Source organism: Podarcis pityusensis, assembly GCF_964106645.2.
Source record: "Podarcis pityusensis genome assembly, chromosome: 5".
NCBI classification, from domain to species: Eukaryota; Metazoa; Chordata; class Lepidosauria; order Squamata; family Lacertidae; genus Podarcis; species Podarcis pityusensis.
Genome location: NC_138032.1, coordinates 71434417 through 71456034, shown reverse-complemented (window position 1 = coordinate 71456034; position 21618 = coordinate 71434417). Strand labels below are relative to the sequence as shown.

Here is a 21618-nt window from a genome sequence, read left to right as displayed (position 1 = left end):
CCACTTGCCAGCCAATGACAACATAAAGCTCACCCTCCATTTGCTGGGAATTTGAGAAGTTTGTATAGGACAAGGCAGTGCAGGATTAGAAAGATCCTTAAGGCAAATCCCCAAGGAAGTTATCTGAGCTGTCCGGGTGTGAAGCTGTCCCAGATGAATGGAGTCAAGAGGCCTGGAAGCCACGGTGAGCTCCCTAACTCTCCCATCCTCAGGAATCTCGCTCAGCTGCTGTGAAGGGCAGCTGCCTAGACTCAGATCCACCTGCTGCTATTGTGTCTGAGAGGAAGACCATGAGCATATTTCCTTAAATCCCATCGAAACCAGCGAAGCTACTTATGTGGCGCTTTCCTTAAGAGCCCAGTTTTCCACAGTTGTAAAAACCCTAGAAGGAAGGCCAATAATATATTATCCCCATATTACAGACTGGAGGAAGGAGACAGTGGGTGAGAGGGACCCAGTAAGGCCGCAGCTGAAAGGGAGATTGGAAGTAGGAGTTTACTGGCTCACATGCCTCATCCCCTTAATCCTCAGATGTAATCGGATTTGGGGCAGGTTTCCACATGCCTTTTAAATATGTAAGGGCATGAGGGTTTGTATGCATCAAGCGCCACATTTGTTCCTCTGGGGCCTTTCCTTTCAACTTGTCTTCTGAGTATACCAAGAGGTTTTCCACCTTCACTATATAATCCAAAATCTTGTGATTTCTGGCTAGATGCCTATGCTAGGTGATACTGGGTGCCCTCTAGCGGCGACATCTAGTTCAGCTATGAGAGGGATTTAAAAGCAGCGATGGTAGTATAAGGCTAAGATTCCATTGGATTGGTTCTTTTGGCAGTGAGGGGAAGGAGTAAAATATAGAATTGTAGAGTTGGGACCTCAAGGCTCATCTAGTCCAATTCCCTGTAACTGGTGGTGTTCGTGATGGCTTCTCAGTGCAAATGGAGTAAAAACGGCCCTTCTGAACTCCCATTACTAGAATGTATGGAGTTTAAACAAACATAAACCAGCCCTTAAAACAAACCTGGCAAAAAAATTTTAATGGAATTTGCTGACACAAGCTGTGGTAATGACCTCTCATTGCAATGGCTTTAGAAGGGGATTAGGCAAAATTTGTAGGGGCCGATAGGTCTGACATCATAGCTGTCAACCTTCCTTTTTGTGGGAAATTCCCTTATTCCAGCACCGTTTCCCGCTGCTTCCTGCTGCTATCCCGGATTGTTAGATATCCCGTAGACTGTCCCCGGGACAGATGAGGCTGCTGATCCCTTATTTTCGAGGCTGCTGATTCCTTATTTTCAAATCTGAAAGTTGACAGCTATGTTACCCATGACGGCTAGTTTCAAATGAAACCTCTAAGTCCCGGGGCAGAATGCCACTGCGTACAAGTTGCTGGTGAGGAATGGCAGGTGGGGGCTTTTTGTCTTCCTCTCTGGATGGTGGTCTTTGTAGAAGCTTCCAGTCACTGAGCGAAGCAGGGGCCTGGATACAGTCCTTTGTTGCAGTCTAGCAGGGCTTTTCTTATATTCTTCACCAAGAATAATACAGGGTACATTTAAAATATAATAAATTGGCTCCTGAATGGGCAGGGGTGGGGTGGTATTTTGCTTCATAATATATTCATTTTAATACTGCTTTAGGAAAGCTAGGACATCAATATAAAATACTGTGTTTGCTGCAATTTTGGCTTTTCCCTTTTTCCTTAACAAGGCAAAATTGCCCCAAAGATTATGGACCATGGAGGGGGCAGGGTGGGGAGGGGCGATTTCTTGGTGACATCACGGGGAGCCAGTCAGTCAGTGCTGTATGCGGTTGGCTGCTACTGTCAAGTTGGGGCCTACCTCTCTGGTTATATAAAGCACCTGCTTCACATGCATGGAATACCAGGTTCAATGCTTGGTATTTCCAGTTAAAGGATCTTAGGTTTTTAAGGCCTGGAAAGATTCTTGCACTACATAGAACAGGGGTGTCAAACTCAAATTCATCGGGGGCCGCATCAGCAGTTTGGTCACCCTCAAAGGGCCGGTTGTATCTGTAGGACTATGTGTCCACTCTTTATTATCATAAATTATTGTCACTGCATTCAATTATTACTGTTTTTTGTAATAATGTAGACGGTCCACTTTACATTTATTTTAAGGGTGTTTGGAGTGTGCGCGCACGCCTCTTTCTCTCTCCCACTCACCCCCCCCCACCAGCCACCCCATATTCCCAAAGAACAACTTGATCATGGCCATCGTTGGTCCTGGAAAGGCTGGCTGTGCAAAGATGGAGAGGGAGGCGAAATGAAGAGGAAGGGAAGCCCCGGGCTGGTGAAATCCAGCGCGGAGGAGAAGAGGACGCCTCCCGCAGGGCGAGTTTGCACGCTGGGAAGGATCGGGAAGCAATAGCAGGACGTGCGAGGAGAGAGGGGCTTTCAAAGCCACCCACCCTGGGAGCGGACTCTCCTTTAAAAAAAATAATAATGATGATGGATTCTTAACATCTGGTGGGAATTTATTTTCTCTCTCTTCCTGCTTTCTCCTCCTCCCGCCACCAAGCTTGCCGCCGCCGCCACCATCAGCATCTCTTTGCATTTGATGTGCGATTCTGGGAGGGGGGAATGCAGAGGAGTTGGAGGCAAGGCGAACGGATATAATAACACGGAGAGTTTGGTGAGGAGAAGACACCGGATTGCTGGCTTGCTCCTGGCTGAAATCAGAAATCCGATTGCGCACTGGGTTGTGATTGGAAATCTAATCAGATCCTGGGATCGGCAAGGGGGGAGAGTGTGAGAGCAGCGGAGGGGGGGGCAGAGAGGGAGAGAAGAAAAGAAGAGCCCCAAAGTTGGCGTTTCTGAGAAAATAATTTCAGGTGTTGCAAGGGGACGCGCCTCGGTGGAGGGCGGAGGGGGAGACACGAGTAGCGCGGCCGTGGGAACCCCCGATGTAACGTGGACGCACATGGATCCGCTCGCAGAGAAGGAGCCACTTGGCTGGAGCTGAACAGACATAACAAAATCATGTTATTAAACCAAACAGCGGCCGTTTCAGACAGACGGGGCTGCCGCTGCTGCTGCTGGTGGCGGCGGCAGCAAGGGAAACCTTCTGCAGAAGCCAAAAACGCTTCTCTCCCACCAAGAGGGATTCCAAGGTGGCTGAGGATTGGAAGAAAAGGGGAGTTTGGGGGGCGGGCGGGGAGGATCCAGCATCCCCGGAGAAGATCCAAGGCTGGAATAAAAAAGTTTCTCCGAGGAGAAAGACTCCCCCTCCGCGGCACGGAGAGACCTGACCTTCCGCTTGCTCTTTTTGAGCAGTGAGCGGGAGAGAGAACACAGCTGACCTCCTCACTTCGGCCCCCGACGACGAAGGCGCAAGTTGAGAGACGCGGGGACATTTGAAGCAGCAGCCACGTCCTTAAGAGCGACGGGGGGAGGCGAGTAGGGAGCCGCACCATGTAAACTGTCTTGTGTCGAAAAGAAAAAAAGCGAGAATAAAAGGTGAAGGCCGGCGGCGGCTACACGGGCCACATGACGAGGTCTGGTGGGCCGGATTCGGCCCGCGGGCCTTGTGTTTGACACCCGTGACATAGAACAACAAGCTGTGGGTATAAGGAGACATTTATGCGCCTATTTTACTTTTTCAGAATTGTGGAGGGAACAAATTACTTGTGGTCTGAGCACAAGGCACTTCCAGATCAGCTAATTGCACTGTATATGTCTGCCTTCTGTTCTGCACACAGAAACAGCACTGTTCATAGGAAGAGCTTGGTAGATCAGGCCAATGGCCCATCTAGCCAAGCACCTTGTTCTCACAGTGGCCAACCAGAGGCGTGTGGGAAGCCAGCAGGCAGGGCCTGAGCCCAAGAGCCCTCCAGAGGTTTCTAGCAACTGGTATTCAGAAGAATTACTGCATCCAACCATGTAAGGCAGAGCAGATAGAACTCAAATAGGACTAGTAGCTTCTGGGTTTGGCTCTCTGAGCCTTCCTATATTCTTTCTGCTCTTCACCAGAGTTAATAATTCAGAGGACTGCCAAGCCCTTTTCTCCTCACACATTAGTAATTCCATGTTTCAGTGATGAGCCTGCAGGAAGCAGAACTTAACCAAGGACAAATGTGGCTTATATACAAAACCAAACTGGGCAATGCAAAAGGAAGAAGAAGCAACACAGCAGTGTAATCCTAGACAGAGACTGCTTCTCCCTTCTCCTCCTTCCGCATTCTTAATGTCGGGCTGCAGCTTGAATGAAGCAACAACAGCAACAGCAACCAAAGAACATGAAAGAAAAGGGAATGGCTTCTGTGTAGCCTCAAGTTACTTTCAAGAAAGTGTCCTCATTCAAAAATAATCCGGTGGTGCAGGCAGTGTGTATGGATGGGAGGCAGGAGCGAGGAAGGTTGTTAGCATGCTGCAGCTTCCAGGCTGTATTTTTAGGACTGGCATTTAGACTTGGCTCAGGTGCAAATGGGCAAGAAATGTATGGGATTTCCACTTCCTGCCAGATGATACACTGTGTGCATGTATACAAGATCCCAACCGGGTGGACGCTTATTTGGTGCATCAGGTAGCAGCACATGGCACAGGTACAGACTCTCTCATTTAATTGATCTCTCTCTGGTAAACCAGACATGTTTCTACACTGTGTCATTTCAGAGTGCAAGGGAGGTGCTCAGAACTGAATGCTCCTCTATACAGAAAAAGAAATAAATCACTGCACATAGAAAACCAGCATGTCAGTGTCACCAATGGAAGCGAAAGCCTTGAAAAAGGTCAATATGGAGGTCAAATGGCCGAAATATTGGGAAATTTTGGAACAAGACGGAGATAGACTGAAATTGCAGAGTTTTGAAAAATTAAAAAACAAAGTGCGAGACTGGCTTCATTATTATCAGATAATGGAGGCATTTAAATTGGACAAGAAAATTGGCTTCCAGGTGGAAAGATCAAAATTAGAAACAGAACTGTTAGAACCCAAAACTAAGAATTTGTCAAGAATGTATAACTTGCTGCTGAAATGGAATACTCAGGATGAAACGGTAAAATCGGCTATGATTAAATGGGCACAAGACGTTGGACATAACATTATGTTTGCTGACTGGGAACAGTTGTGGACCACAGGTATGAAATTTACGGCATGTAATGCCTTAAGAGAGAATATTATGAAAATGATATACAGGTGGTACATAACCCCAGTCAAGCTTGCAAAAATTTATCACTTGCCCGATAACAAATGTTGGAAATGTAAAGAAACTGAAGGTACATTTTTTCACCTTTGGTGGACGTGCCCAAAGATTAAGGCTTTCTGGGAAATGATATATAATGAATTAAAAAAGGTATTTAAGTATACCTTCCCTAAGAAACCAGAGGCCTTTCTCCTGGGCATAGTCGGCCAAATGGTGTTAAAAAAGGATAGAACTTTCTTTATGTATGCAACAACAGCAGCAAGAATACTCATCGCAAAGTATTGGAAGACACAAGAACTTCCCACGCTGGAGGAATGGCAGATGAAACTTATGGACTATATGGAACTGGCGGAAATGACTGGTAGAATCCATGACCAGGGAGAAGAGTCGGTGGAGGAAGATTGGAAGAAATTCAAAGACTATCTTCAGAAACATTGCAAAATTAAAGAATGTTAGAGTGATGTTGGACTTAAAATAAGCAGTTTCCAGCTGTACAGGTTAAGGTTAATGATAGACTAAGACTAAAGATTAGGATTAAAGATGTTTAAAGAAATGGAAATTTGACAATTAAGAGGAAAAATTTTAATGTTATATTATATTAAGATTAAAGATTAGGGTTAAAGAAGTTGAAGTTATATATTGCAATATTATATTAAAATTAAAGATTGGGATTAAAAAAGTGGAAAAGAAATTGCTGGACAAACAATTTGGATTGGAATACAAAAGAGGGAGGTATGAGGAAGTCCAGAAAATAAGTAAATTTAAAAATGGAAATGGAAAAGAGATATTGTTTTTAATTGTTATGTGGTTTTTTTAATTGTTGATTCTTGTTATTTGTGTTTTTTTTATTTTCTTTCTGAGATTTGTATTGTGTATTTGTGTATCTTTTTTATGTTTTTCTTTTCTTTCTTTGTTGTTCAATTATTGATTGAAACCTTAATAAAAATTATTTTTTTTAAAAAAAAAGAAAACCAGCATGTCAGGGAGAAGGGTAGGCTAGAATCTTCCTCCCTGACATATAGCATTAGGAAGATAAACCTATAGCATCAGGCCAGTGGACCATCTAGCTCCTCAGAATATTGATATCATGAAAATCATGGTAGGCTAGGTAGGGCACTGTCTGGTGAAACATTGCAGTTGTGGAATAAAATCCAGTACCTGCAGAACTCATTGTACACCCCCTTGCACTAGCAGAAATAGGCTAAAAATTTGCAAAATAGTACGGAAACGCAAAACAAACAATAATACTAAATGCAGGATGCATCTTTTGCTAGTACAGGATTTGTATTACCTTGGTGCAGAATTTTCCATACACATTGCTCTGCCCATAGTATCCAAGGTAAATTTGGTCTCGGCTCTCTTCTTGCAGCATGTCCAGGTATCTAAAAAATAATAATAAGAAGTGTGCAGCACTACTGTAAGGCCAGAGACAAGTTTAAATAAATGTGGCTACTGGCTTCCTACACAGAAAGATTTCCTCTGGCTCAAACAAATGAAGAAGGGGAAAAGCTCTTACTGTGCAACTGGCCAAGACTAGACAATGAGCTATTCACTTGCCAAGGAGCCACCTGCCCATGCGTCAATTTAACATGTTAACAAGAGGTCAAAAACGGGCTCTTCAGTATCGGCCAGACCCGCCTACCTTTGCTTCAAATCTTCCCATTCACCTGAAGGGATAAGGGGGAGAGAATAGTGCAAAAAGTTCATCTGGGGAAGTCTTTTACTGGGAGAAGCTCATAAATCTCGATCCAGCCTTCTGACCTCCTGGCCCCCAGAGAGCCATAGAGTGGGGAAAGAAGCATTTTCCCTGCTGTGGTGACACACAGGACGGAGGTCTCCCCTCCTCAAAGCAGATGTTATATACATAGTGCTGGGCCAGGCTCTCAGCTGTAAAAGTTGCCTGAATCCTTCCACCGGAGAAGGTGATATTCTAGTTTGAGTTTTGCTGATAAGTTGGGGGCAAAGCAAGGTTTCGAGGTTTGGAAAGAAAAAGCCTTGGGTGGTGACTCAGGGCACTGAATTTGAAGGTTTCAAGTTTCACAAGGAGATAGGATTATGAGTCTGGGTGCAAGACCTTCAGGGCAGGGCAGGAGAAGATTATTCGGATGGTGGAAGCATTTTAGGTGGCAGACCAGCACCCTGTGGGGCAGGATGAAGTGCCCAACTCAGGAGGTGGAAGTGCAAGCGATGGGGCTCAGCATGCCCCACCTCTTCTGCAGCCACCAGAATGCCCCCCTCTCACTGGCGTGCATTTTGGTGCATACTTTGTGGAAGCGGAGGGGGCATGGCCTTCGCTTCTGCACTTAGAGAAGATTTGAAGAAGAGAAGAAGAGTTTGGATTTGATATCCCGCCTTTCACTCCCTTTAAGGAGTCTCAAAGCGGCTGACATTCTCCTTTCCCTTCCTCCCCCACAACAAACACTCTGTGAGGTGAGTGGGGCCGAGAGACTTCAGAGAAGTGTGACTAGCCCAAGGTCACCCAGCAGCTGCATGTGGAGGAACGGGGACGCGAACCCGGTTCCCCAGATTACGAGACTACCGCTCTTAAGCACTACACCACACTTTGCCTAGAATGCATCCCTTCTTGCTCTTGATGTACAGATTCAGCCGATCCCTCTGTCTGTCTGTCTGTCTGTCTGTCTGTCTGTCTGCCTGTCTCTCTCTCTCTCTCTCTTTCTCTATCATCCCCTGTTATCTCTGACATACATAATCCCTGCCATTTGCATAGGTCAAGCATTCTTTAAAAAAAGTTATCTAAAAGATTCCCCCCTTGGCACTCTAACAGAAGAGTCTGGAGACATAGTGTGCCACTACAGACTGCCGCCATTTTGAGGTGGGGGTTCAGTGTTATCCCATACAATTCAGGGTGCACAATTAAAGCGGAATTTGGAGCTCTTGTGTGACAAACCCACATCTCTCTCCCAAATGGACTTTTTATGATAAGGAAAGGAACAGGAAGATGTGCCGGAAAGTGTGGGGTGATACTTGCTTGACGAAATGCCTTATTACCTCCCCACAAACAGATCACAGTGCTTGATAAATAGCTCTGTGCAAACAAACCAGGATGAAAGACTAACATGGTGAGAACTTCATATAGGAATCCAGCTAAACATTTCTGTGGAACTCTTTCTGAATAGCAAAGAAAGATGCTACCACTGTCTAATGAGGCCATATTTCCAGCAGGTGTCACTATCACCCACTGTCAGCCAACCAACCTGATGCCCAGATAACTGTAGCCTCTCTCTCTCTCTCTCTCTCTCTCTCTCTCTCTCTCTCTCTCTCTCTCCAGAGAAGGAACATCCCTATTAGTCTATTTCCTGGTTACAGGTGCTCTTCAATTTCAACCTCTCTCCACTTTAGTAGACCTTCGGCATGCTTGTGACTGAAAGCACGTTATTTCTCTTAACACCCAAGCAATGTAATTCTCAATTCAGTGGGGAAAGCCTGCAGAACATCTCGGAGAAATAAGTTCAGGCTGCTGAGAAGTGATAAGAACAGCTGCCACCTGAGGTTAAGACCTCTCCAACGGTCCCTCCGTGTTTAATTGCTGCAGTCCTTTACTTCATCAAATGAGTGCTGAAAACGGAATGGAAAAAGATTTTTGGTTTTTAAAGCCAAAACTGACCTCATATTTGTAAGGCTTTCTTGCCAGGGAGAAGACTATAATCCCTCTAGGCAAGGCCTTCTCCTAAATATATTCCAGTGTCTCCTAAAGCTTTTCCAGCGGGTACAGGCCTCATTTTAATAATGACTTAATGGTGATATGGAATATTAGTAGCTAATGTCTGTCAGCGTGACAAAACGTAACTCCATTCTCCTAGGGGAGCAAAAGTAAATGGGTTGCCAGGGAAGCAGAGGCCCCACCCAACTCCAGCGCTGTAATTAACTTTTCCCTCTCCTGACCACTTCACCTCCTACTGAAGTGAATGGGAGGAAGTAAAAAAGTGCTGTGCACACATCATCTTGAGGACTCAAAGACACACAAGTACCTCAGAACCAGGACATTGGGGCAATAGAAAGAGGCTGTCAATTGCTAGGACTTTTGTGGGAACGAGTAGGCAGCATTCATCTCTCCAGGCTCTGCATATAGACATGTTATTAGGGCCGGTCCACCCATGAGGCAAGGAGAGGCAACCACCTCAGGCAACAGGAGCAGCAGATCTGGCCTCCAAGGAATGCATTGTCCACCACTGCGATGGCTGCAGCATGTTCCTTTGAGACCGGATCTGTCGCCTTCTCAGCCACTGCCCCATGCTGCCTCTACAGTAGCTTCTTGGCACTAGCAGGGTGGACACCATTTTGTGGTTCTCCTCAGGTGCCAAAACATCTTGGGCTGGCCCTGCACGTTAGGCCCTTGGAAGGAGGGAGAACCTTCTTTCCCCATGCTCCTCCTCTCCTCCTACCACAACCTGTCTCCTGGTCCACCTTATTTTCCTTCTCCCAGGTGGTCCACGAGGGCATGGTTTAGAGAGCGCCACCTTCCCCCCAGTTGAATCTCAAGGAGAAAGGCATGCCTGGCAGTGGTTGGAGAGAGAAGGTGACGGTGGAGGGGAGGGGGTGATGGCAGCAGTGGCACAATGGAATAATAGTGAAGGGACAGGAGCTGAGAGAAGGAGAGAAGGAACTGTGTTGCTGAGAGGACGAGAAAGGCAAGGAGGGGTATATTTAGGGTGGAGTGAATGAATGCTCACTTATTCATAAAGTAAATGACTTTTGGTTCCACTTCTGAGGACTGGCTTCAGCGAAGTGTTCTGAGGAATCTCTTTCCCCCTCGCTGTTTAGTAAACGGACATCCGAAAGGGAAATTGGCAACTGAGTGGAAAACAGATAATCTCTCCTGTGTGTTCATAAGCAGTTATGGGATAAAACTACTTGGCTTTACCATAAATGCAGGGCTGCTTCTAAAAATAGGGGCAACACGTTTAGCTTCTGTTCCCCTCCACCCATGTAATGTTTAGCAGAACATGTCGTGATACATCACAACAAACCTCAGTTCCCCATCGTCTGCCAGCTGTAGCTATTTATTTACTTCTGTTCATTTAAACCATCTTACCCTGTTCTTTATCTAAAAAAGGCTCCCGAAGCAGTTTTATTTTTAAAAAGAAAGTAGTAAGGCTGTATTTACCCTAAGCCTTACTGTCTAAAAGACATGACACACAAGGAAAAGGGGATAAGGAGGAAGAAGGAAAAAAGCAAACTTAGGAGCCAGTTCTTAAAGGTACAGTTCTTCTGAAGATCAGCTGGAATGGAGAGCATTCCCTTCTCTCCTTTGCCTTGTTATATGAAGTAGGGGCAGGAAGACACAGAATCCTCTGTTCATTGTGTCATGTAATAACTTATGTTTGATGGTAGAGAGGACGAAGAGGGAGCCAAATGCCCACTTGCTACTTGCAGAGCTCTTGCATCTTTAGGGTAATACCTGCTTTAACCGCTGAACAAACATGGACACTGGATTTTCCCTCAGCACCCTGGTGTGTGTCTGAGATAAGCCAACACAATGTTTCAGGTGAATACTAGTTTGTCCTAGTATCTCAACAAACTGTAAATACAACTTCTGGACTGGAAGGCGCAACACAGAAACAGTGTGCAAGAAAAACAATACAAGATCCAGGAAGCTGTCCTTGAGTTTGTAAAAGACAGATTTGATGTATGCGCAGTTCTGAATTTGCACTGTTGTACTGTAGATCGGACTGCAAAACAATGGCTGAAGCAGACATAGCAGATGGTAACAACATAAAGGCTTGGGATTTTCTACAGCATTTGTTGTCCTTTAAAATAAAGAGGCCTCTTGGGTTACAGTGAAGGGCCCCTGTTTCAAACTATAACAGGTCAACTGAGGACCATAGAAAAGATGGCAGACCTCTGCAATGTATCTTGCTTTGATATTTTGCCCTGCATCACCCACTCATATAATGAAGAATGAATTTGCACATTTCCGTACCCTTCAACCATCCCAATTTGAGTGGGCGTCCCAGAGGCACAGAAGCCATCCTGCAAATATGTACACCTGATTTGGCTGGAGAACTGTGCTGCAAAAGTTGGAGAAGTGTGGATTTTGAAGGATGGGTGTGTTTCAATTTCAATTTTATTTTGGAAAACACATATTTGGTAGGTTAGCTTTTAGATGTCAGCTGAACCGAATTTCTCTCCCGACTCAAGGCATGCTGGTCTGAAAACACAGGAAGGGTACAGCCATAGGCATATTTACTTGGAAGTGGGTCGACAGACTCAGCCAGCTGGACTTCTGAGTAAGTATGCAGCGTACAAGATTAGCATGCAAGACTTCCATTGTGCCCTGGTTTTGTAGCAAACCTGTATTCCTTCAGCCCTTCACAAGATCAGCAGTCTAAATCCTACACCCCAAAAGTGGGTGGGTGGAGCTCGCCATTGGTGCTGGTGATCTCACTACCGTTACTAAGCAAACTATGCTCAGTCTTAGCTGTCTAGGAACTGCTTGCTTCCCACACTTCTCACCCTGCCAAATGGCCAATTACAGCATGAGAGTTCATCATTTCCCCGAAGCCTGCCAGTACTTGCAAGAATCTGTTAAGCTGAGGATATTCAATATCTTTTGGGGAGGGAGGGGGAGATGGCATCCCTACTGGTCACCCTCACAGACACTTTAAGAACTGAATAGACTCCCATGTGCATGATCAGATTCAATGAAGTCATTCTGGAATCCCCTACATTTCTTCTTGGCTTCACAGCAAACCATTTCTCATATACCTGCCGGTTTTGTCCATGGAATTCTACTGAGCATGCTCAAGTGCTAAGGGGCACGCTCAGTAGTGGCAACTGCGAAGGCCTGTGCTCTTTGGGTGCCCACAACTGGAATCAGATTTCACAATACTATAGGAAACGTGTACAAGAGAAATCTAAATTAGCAAACAGAGGAGTAGACGGGAGGGGGCAGGGCTCTTGAGTGGGGGATGCAGTAATGTCCTGGCAGTGCACTGCACTGATTGTGATGGGGATGGTGTGGGGCAAGGGGGAGTCCAGAGGTGGGGGGAGTCCAGAGCAATGTCCTAGTTGACTACTTTCCATGTCTTCTTTTGCTGGTGCATATTATATGTCATAGGTGGCTGGCTTTAAGTAAATTGTGGGTGTGGATGTGTGAGGTGTTGGAATCTTGATATGAATTGACCAGATCCACACCTCCTAGAGACTCATGTGCAGATTGGACTCTATGTTCCCATCGGATTTTGCACATCTCCAAACGTTCTGGTGCATTTCTCAGCACACACCAAAAAATGCATTTTAAAATGCGTATTTTGAGAGAAAGTGTATTTTAAATGCCTTCTTACCTAAATTTAAATGTGAATGTTCATGTGAATTTTTTTTTAATGCCGATTAAGGCAAAAATGCGGTGAATTAGGTTGATTCTCCTATGTTTAGTTATGAAATCTGGTCATGTGTCTTTCACACCCTGTCTAGTTGGGCTCTTAGTCCCAGGTAAATGTGCATAAAATTGTAGCCTTGGCATTGCTTTTTTTTTTTACAGATTTCTAGGAAACAATATGTTGTAGGAACATAGCACCCAGAAGTGCTGGTCTGAGGAAGAGGAAAATTTCCTTCTTTTCCTTATGGTAATTCTTTCCTCCTAAAGCCTCTCTGAAGATAGACATGCTCAGACTCAAGAACAGATGCTCCAGATGGGATGCTCCAATCACACCTGAGTCTGGCCACTGAACAATGCCCACTTTCTTTCCCAGTGAACTTTGTGAAAGCAGAGGCGTGTGCTGCCTTGGCTTTGCAAAGGGAAGATTTATGAGGTGTTCCACTCCAGGGGTTGTTGGCAAATGTTAATTGCTTCTGCTCCAAGGATTTCTGAGTAAGGAAAAGGAGCGACTCTGAATTTTCTTTCTGAAAACCCTGTGTTTTGAAGTTCATTGCCCATAAATGGAGTATCATTTCATATCCTTGCTGGATATGTAGTAACTTTTGCTTGTGCTTTACAGTGCCACATCACTACAAACTTTCCCCCCTTTTTTCTTTTGCTGAATTTAAGCAGATACAGATATATACCCAGTTACTTAGAGGTAAAATGCAAGTGCTCAACCTTATGTAAGTGTGGTGCCTTCCTAGGGCATCTGTTGTCTTGTTACCTTCTTGCTTAGAAGAAGGGTTTCTCCTGGGAACTGCAAAAAGAGGTAGAAGAAATTATAGATTTACCTCAGACAGTGGTTTGGATATTCAAAATCTGGGGTCAAATTCACACGGAGATACAGCTGCAAGCTGTATTTAATATGAGATCCAGGCAAATTATTAAACCTACACATGAGTGCTCCCTTCCAGCGCTACAATTCTAAGACTGTTCTACTGCAGTTCCACATCACTCTACAAATCAATTTTTAAAACACGCACACAAAATGTACACTTTTAATGCATTTTACCCCGATAGAGGCATTTTTCTATGCATTTATTATAAGATACTCCTTTTCGTATCCATTTTTACCTAAAGTGTTTTGTAAGCACTTGGTGCATTTTTTGGGGCCCTGAACTATTGCGATATTCAGAGAAACATGAAAATGAAAGGATAATTGCATTATGATTTGTGTATTAGTCTAGGAAGTGCAGATCAATTCAGTTTGGTTAAAAAATATGGACCAATCAAAATCCCCAAGCAGCTCTATTCTTGGTTATTATTAGCACAAGGAATGGAACAGATAAATCTCCTTTTTAATATATTTGCATATTGCCAATGCGGTTTCAAAATATATATACTGGGTTAGGTAGTTTGGGCATTTTAAGCACAGCATTATCCTTCTAATGCTTGAGGGAGAGAGCAATAGGGCAGCTGTGTCAGGTGGATTGATTCTACCATGTGTTCCTGCCTATTCAGCACAGGTGCCTGCACAGAGCAAAGCCCCAGGAGAACCCCCCTCCCCTCCTGTTCTCCTGCCTTTGAGCTAGGCATTAAAGGTTGATTTAAAGGGTTCCACTCCAGTTGTCCTCCTCTGGTTCTATAACGAGTGGAGCCTTGTATTAACGAACTCAGATTATGCACTTGCTCTGGAATTCCTGCTGTTGAGTATCTCTGATTTCCTAGCCACATAGGCTGCCGAGAGCCGCAGTCGAGTTATTCCGCCCCCACAGCTCTGTGAAACTTTTGCGTTTATTGTTGTAGCCCACCAGCATTACAGATTAATTTCAGATAGCTGGGTTTGTACCTCTCTGATCAGCTCTCGCCTGGGCTCCCAGAGCAGAGGGAACATTCTTGGCCACTGGATCACAGTCAGCGTTGCACCTGTTCCTCTCCAGTGGCACCATGGGAGTTTAAGGCATAATAAAGGGATATAAATAATACCCTGACATTGCTTACACAATCCATTATGGTAGTGTGCACAGTCTGCAATGAGATCCATCAGCTGTTCCCTGGCCAACGCCTCATCACCTAGTCCTTTCAGTAGAGGCAACAGACAAGGCTTTAGGTTTACTGCATAGGAAGTAACGGACAACTATCCTGTCATGAATTCTCAATGCATCCAGCTTCTCAGTGATGAGCCCAAGCAGGAAGAATTCTGGTACAAGGAGGGCGAAACTACACATTACATTAAATGAACTAGCCTGGATAGGTCAGTTGGTTAGAGTGTGGTGCTGATTATGCCAAGGTTGCAGGTTTGATCCCCATATGGGACAGCGGCATATTCCTGCACTTCATATTCCTGCATTGCAGGGGTTGGACTAGATGACCCATACAGTTCTATGATTCTATGTATAACAGCTTTCGATTACAGCATTTGATGCAGCCACCCTGAGGTTGTCCAGAAGGAAATGTGACCCTTAGGCTGAAAAGGTTTCCCCATCCCTGCCCTATAGTACACCCTCACATCTAGAAAAGGGTGATAATAATACTGTAAGGACTACTTACAGTTACTTACATTGATAATGTATGTGAAGTGATATGAATACGAACACACTACATAAGTAATCGTAAAGAGCTAAGTGTTTATATTGATTCGTTGATCATAGGGCACTCTCAAGCAGGGTCTGTGCTGCTTGGGCAACTACAAAAGATGCAGCAATCACATTTGCAATTGATGCACTAACTGCAGGGGGGTCATAAAAGACATTTTTGTTACAGAATATTGCCATTTAGGTTCTGGGGAAATGTAATAACCAGCGCTGGATTTAGGGCAGTGTGAGCAGTTCCTCCTGTGTAAGACACCAAGCTGAGGGGCCGCAAAATACAAATACTGCTACTAATAAAACCCAGGGTGTTTTTCCCCCAGCCAGAACTTGCCAGAACTCAGTTCTGCCACCTCTCAGGTGGGTGCTATTTCCATTTTAAGAGAATAAAGGAGGTGTTCATGGTGAGTTCTGACACCTCTTTTTCTAGACAAAGAACACTAATAAAACTTATATTTATACAGGTACCAACTGAGAAAATCCATTAAAAACAACAGCTGTACCAAAAGGAATCATTGTGAAAATAGGAAATATTTAGGGGTTTGTGTGCCAAATTTTGCCCTTGCTCAGGGCACCATATTACCAAAGTCCGTCCCTGGTAGTGTGATCCTCTGCAACAAATGAGTGACAGCCTTGCACTTAAGTTTGCTAATTAAATTGACAAAAGGGAAAAATGGAATGGTCCCTGAGAGATTAGCATGAATTGCATTTGAGCTCCTGATATATATAGGGCTCTCTACTAAGGTGGGGAAGCATCACACTAACTGCTTACCGTGAAAAGTGGCAGCCCATTGGAAGCTGATGCCACGTTGATGGTTATCAAAGAGAGAGGGCTCCAAAACAAGGGATTGTAAGCTAGTCTTTCCCAGCTGCAAAACTGATTTAACCACCAGGAAGTAGGAAACACGAAAATGTGTCCAACATTAATTTCATTACTGAAAAGTACCAATAGACAAATGCTCAGTACTTCTTGATAAATAAACCAAATACCTGAGGATCCAGTGAAATTGCCAAACCACCAAATTAGTTGCATGGGCAGCAGGAAGTTGCTCCATTTACTTTAAATATTCCCTTACAAGAATTCCCTTACAAGAATAAATTTCTTGTGGCCAGATTTCTAACCCTATACTATAGGGTCAGATGCATTTTGAATGCTATTTAATTTGCCTAGAGTCCAGAGAGTTATTGCTTACTGGTTTATTATGCACTATTTTGTGCCACCAAGACGCTTTTTCCTAGCAGGATTGGCTCTGGCGGTGCAACTACACAGTCTTGACCTCTCTGCCACTTTGTTGTTGTTTTTTTATAAGATATTTATTGAGATTTTCAAAACGTTACAAAATAAAAATAAAGAAAGAATAAAATACAAAATAAAAATGGTTAACAAAGTAAACAAAGAGAGAAACAAACCACTTCCAACAATACGAATACAAATTCAAAATAAGAAAAACCCCCCCGAAAAAAACAAAAATACACGACAAACATTTAAAAACATTTAAAAACAAATTCATTATTCTCAGATCCTCAACTGTCATTACCTTCTTTCTTTGACCTCCTCCCTTTCTTTGTATCCTAGTTATTAATTATCCCAGCAAATCCTTTCCATATTTCATAATATTCTGTCGTTACATTACCTTAAACTGTTTTAATCTTATCTTTTTATAAAAAAACCTTGAAACTTAAAGCTTAAGTCTTATCCTTACCAACTTCTCATAACCATAATATTCTTTCATAATTCTTTAAGCATCTTTACTAAAGCCGAGTAGTTTCATTCCAACATTTTTTTAACATTCATCAATTTTATAAAACAGTCCTAATAGTAAAAAAAAAAGAAAAGAAATACAAACAGATCCAATCTTCATCCAGCGTCCCTTCCTCCTGGTCCCGGGTTTTGTCAGTCCTTATTATCCCATCAATCTAGCGCATTAATCTGGCAACCTTATATCCGAGGCCCTCAAGTCTCTTCCATGTCCCTTCCGCAGCTCTTCTTCATATTTGTAACTGTATTTTCCCTTGTCTCCTGCTCGTGGTAACTCCAGCTTGGCAATATTTTTGACCCTTCTCGACAGATCAGCCCCTTTTCCATATTCAACACTAAATTCCATGTGATGTTTAAAAACATGTTTCAAAAACCCTCCAAAATTAAGAGCCCCCACAATCCCAAACATCTCACGGCCCATTGCCAGATTTGAAAAGTCCAAACATCCCAGCATAGGGGGGTCAATCCAGCCCCCCATTTCCAAGCCAAACCAAACTTTTTCTTTCCAAATCTGGCTTTTTCCAAGTTCATTTGTCAAATCCGAAAGCTCATATTCCTGTTGGGCCTGTTCTGTCAGGACGCACTCCTGATTTAATTCCTGGGTGGGCTCCACATATTTTCCCACTGTCTGTTCAAAATTTCCCACTGCCTGTTCAAAATTTCTAGTCGAAGTCGCCATCAAATTCATCTTCTCATGTAACTGTTCCAGTAGGGCATTTGTTTTATATAAAGCACACAACAGAGCTTCTGAATACATTGTCCTGCAAGGTCAAATGTCTATTCCCACGATTGTAATCTATAACAGCTGCCGGCTCCCTGGAATTAGTTACAGTTTCACAGTCTCCCTCTAGGGGGAAAACTTCTATTTGTTCTTGCAACAAAGTTTTCCTTTTTGAGATATTTTGTCAATATTTGTTCCTTTAAAATGCGAAAGGAAACAGTGGAATCACTATGTTTCTCTTCTTTAGCTATCTGTCAAAAACGTTTGTCTCTGGTCAATGAGCTTCAAACGTCAGTCCTGACACCCCACTCCAGGGTCAGGACGGTGGAAAGTTACTTTACTTTAAACTCACTTTAAACAGTCCAAAAAAGATCCCCCTTCTTCTCCTGCTGTCGAAGGGGGGTTCCACAATTTTAAATGATGAAATCCAATCCTTTAAAGGCGATTTTCTAAGCTCTAGTTTACGTTGTCTTTGCTTTATTCTGTCTACAAAAGAACGGAAGGCTGACTTCCTGTTTAGACCTTCCCGTTCAGTACCAAATTGAAAATAAATTTTTAAATCCAATTCCTTTCTGCTCGCAAGTCCTTATTTAAGGTCCAGTTGTTCAAAGTTTAAGTACTCACGGGTGCTTATTTTAGAGTCCAAATTGTCCCAGGAAAAAGGCAGCGCTCTCCGGCAACGGCTATGCGGCTTCGCTCCACGGAAATAGCAGTTGACTCACAGCACCGCGCCACTTCCCCCTCTTCACTTCGGAGCCCATTAATGGGTTCCTTTGCAAGTTGGGGGGGCGCTAAAGGTGCCCGCCGAGTCCCATGGTCACAGGCTTCATCCGCCTGTGATTTTTAAAAGGGTCCCCGCTTCGCCGTAGCGGAGAAGACCCGTTTCACGCGGAGCTAAGTCCCTCCTGTTCAGAGGGAGTCCGCCATTGCCGATGGCGCCACCCCGGAAGTCGACCTCTCTGCCACTTTGGGCTTTCCCCTCTCCGTCCTAGTAAGTGGCAGCAACACAGCTGCCAGGATGCTAACATTGCAGCTCCACCCCACCAGATAAGCTGCTTCTGGTTTTGTAAGGTCTGCTGTTACCAGATCTGCCCATGTGAACCCCTATCTCTTTACTAGAGACCATTGCATGCTGCAGAGAGTATTTTCTCGCTGAGCTAACTAACAAACGGCAGCAAGGCAACCTTCCAGAATAGTTTTGACTCCTCACATCATTACGGAGCAGCAAAATGACTCCAACTAGAATGTATGAGCAAACAGACACATCTTTCCCCCATCTTTTACACTAAGAGGGCAAAACATGCGTGGTGAGCAGCTGCACAGAACAGGCACTTGGTCATCAAAGTCTGCTTCTGTGCATGATTTTGTGATTATATGATGTATGTATGTAGTCATTTCAAGGGGCTACCATATACCTCGAGATTATGGTTTGGATCTTAATGTAACTTAAGGAAGCTCACAGAAAAGAAGCTTCAGGCCTCCTCCTCCCCCTGCACCCAAAGCATGAGATTTATTCCCTTTGTTTCCAATGTGTGTGTGTGGGGGGGGGACATGTGCTAGTCATAAGGCTGGCTTTGGTAGCATGTTGTGGGCCTGGGAGAACAATGAGTATAAAGGATCCATTTTTCCCCAGGATCTGCCACTGGTATGCTCCTTTTTGCCTTTACTAACATTGGAGCACTGAGATCAGTAAGGTAAGGGCTGCAGAGGTTTCCACAGCAACAGGGAGGGAGTTCACAAAGTTGGGTCTCAGTCTCTGAATCATCCCAGGGATGATAGGATTGCAGCCTTAAGGAAGACCACAGAAAGAAAGTTCCATAATCCATTCTCTCCTCGGCAATCCTCAGACACCCCACATTATTCAAGAGGGCCCCCATCCCTACCATTCAGGCTTGGGGGGTGCATGGATAGATGTCGGGGGTGGGGAAAGGAGGAAGTGGGAAACTTTGCTTCCATGACCATTCTTATCCTATGTGATATATCCCTGAGCCTTTGACACTCAACACTCATTATTTGGGAGAGAGTTCCCTTTCAGACATTAAAATCTGATCTCTGTTTCCTCCCCTTCCCCAATCTTTTTTCTTAAGTTTTACATTGCAAATTAAAATTCCAACGTTAAACATCAACATCATCACTTAGTATTCCCTGAATCCTTCAACTCCCCTCTGTCCTTCCATGGTTACAATTGTCATCTTTTTTCAATTGCTTCTCTTATTTTTTTCCTTATTACAAGCATTACTCAAATCCTGCCAAAGTTTTTAGCTGTTTACATTATAAATTTTTCCCATTCCTTCTTGAAGTTCTCCTCTTCCTGGTTTCTGATTTTCCTAGTCAGTTTCGCCATTTCGGCATAGTCCATCATCTTCATCAACCATTCATCTCTGGTCGGGACTTTGTCTTCTTTTCATCTCTGGGCCAGTAGCATCCGCGCTACTGTCATTGCATACATAAATAATTGTTTCTGCTCCTTTGGTATCTTTGCACCTAAAATTCCAAATAAAAAAGCCTCTGGTTTTTTTTTACAAATGTTATTTTAAACATTCCCCCCCCCAACTCATTATAAATCATTTCTCAGAATGCTTTTGTTATCTTGCACATCCATCACATGTGGTAGAATGTGCATCTGATCTTTGTTTCCTAATGCTAGAAGTGTATGACTTGACCTAAATATTTTGATTCTCTTATAAAGCCTGCTAGTCATAGAGGTAATGCTGTACACAGATGTATACTACTGATGTCTCTCCTTTTCTATGAATGCCGCAGAAATTGACAGAAAATTGAACACTGCATTCAGAATCTGATGTCATACTTCGAAAAGGAATTACAAAATTTGCAAGTTTCAAACTGGGGAAAACTGGTTCCCCCCGCCCCAGCCATAGTTGCTTTCCTAGCCTCAAAAGGGTGTATTATACAATATAAGCATTAACTCTTGCAGACTCAGAACCAGCTAGTTTAATCTAGGGAGCATTAAAGACAGCACATGACCCAAAGCCCAACAGGTGGCAAGAGTTAGTCTCTAACAGTTGTTTGATGATCTAATGTCAAACTCATTGGTTGCATTATCCCACATCCTGAGAGCAAACAGGTGACCACATCTCCCAAACCACAACTGGTTAGCAATTTCAAAGAGAGAAGTCATGAAACTGACTGACTAACAGGATACGGTACTTGGCCTACCCTGTATGGACAATCCCCGGTAGATTGATGCCATGACACTCTTGCAGGCAATGTACAGAAGAGTGAAATCTTGCTCCTTGAGCACTGAGCAGTGAAGACTTCCATCTCTCGCATGTGGCTGCATTTAATCAAACATCTTTCACCAGCACCACATTTATGAGGTTTAAACAAAAGCACCGGGGCTCCTTAGCTGGTTATTGGTCCTGCATAGCTAAGATGGTTAGGCGCCAGAAAGATATGGGAGGCAACTCCCAAGAGATGCAGAATCTCAGTACATGGTGTTTACCTTCATTTCCAGGCACTTAATATACACTGATGTGCCTTTGAATTGCTTGTCATCAGGTTGTCTTTGGCATTTGGATTCCCCTGCCCTCTTTTTAGTCCCTGGATGGGAAGTTCTCTATGTAAAACAAGGCGTTCTTCCCCCTAATTAAAACCTGTGATGCAATTCTGAGTGGCAAGTGAGTTTTAAATTATTTATAAAACAAGGCAGATCTTAAAAGGGACATTGTTAGGAAACTGTATGCTAATATACGTTACTTCTGGAAATATCCTTTGCTGGATGGAAACATGAAAGATCAAGGACTTCAGCTAATGCTTGTCGTCTGCCGTCTAAAAGTCTGTAAAGCTGCTGGGATTCCACTGGTACCAACGGCGCCTAAGGACTCTACTAATATTTTTGTTAACCAGGAGTAATGGTGGCAAAGTCACCTTTTATTAGGTTTTTGGATTAGGGAAAGTGGAGCTATGGCTCACTTCTGAACATGGAGCTACTTTTGGTCTTTTGGGTTTGGCTTTTGCTGCTCAACTCCCCATGGGACTCTTGATCCGCTAAGATCCTGATTGCATTACCTGGGTAGCCTGGCTATTCTTTTGTGATGGTTAATACTTT

General features: G+C 43.9%; 1 protein-coding gene across 20 annotated transcripts in view; it reads right to left on the bottom strand.

The window, feature by feature from the left end:
* Positions 1 to 6512: 6512 nt before the first annotated feature.
* Positions 6513 to 21618, bottom strand: part of LOC308476837 (uncharacterized protein) — a gene marked incomplete at its 5' end in the record, with an annotated part of 36023 nt that continues 20917 nt past the window's right edge. For 18 of the 20 annotated variants that reach the window (XR_013986113.1, XR_013986114.1, XR_013986115.1 and 15 more), the window contains 2 exons: positions 16302 to 16346; positions 18505 to 20033. Of the gene's footprint in view, positions 6543 to 16301; positions 16347 to 18504; positions 20034 to 21618 lie in introns of those variants that run through there. The other 2 variants (XM_081004803.1, XM_081004804.1) reach the window with 1 other exon arrangement.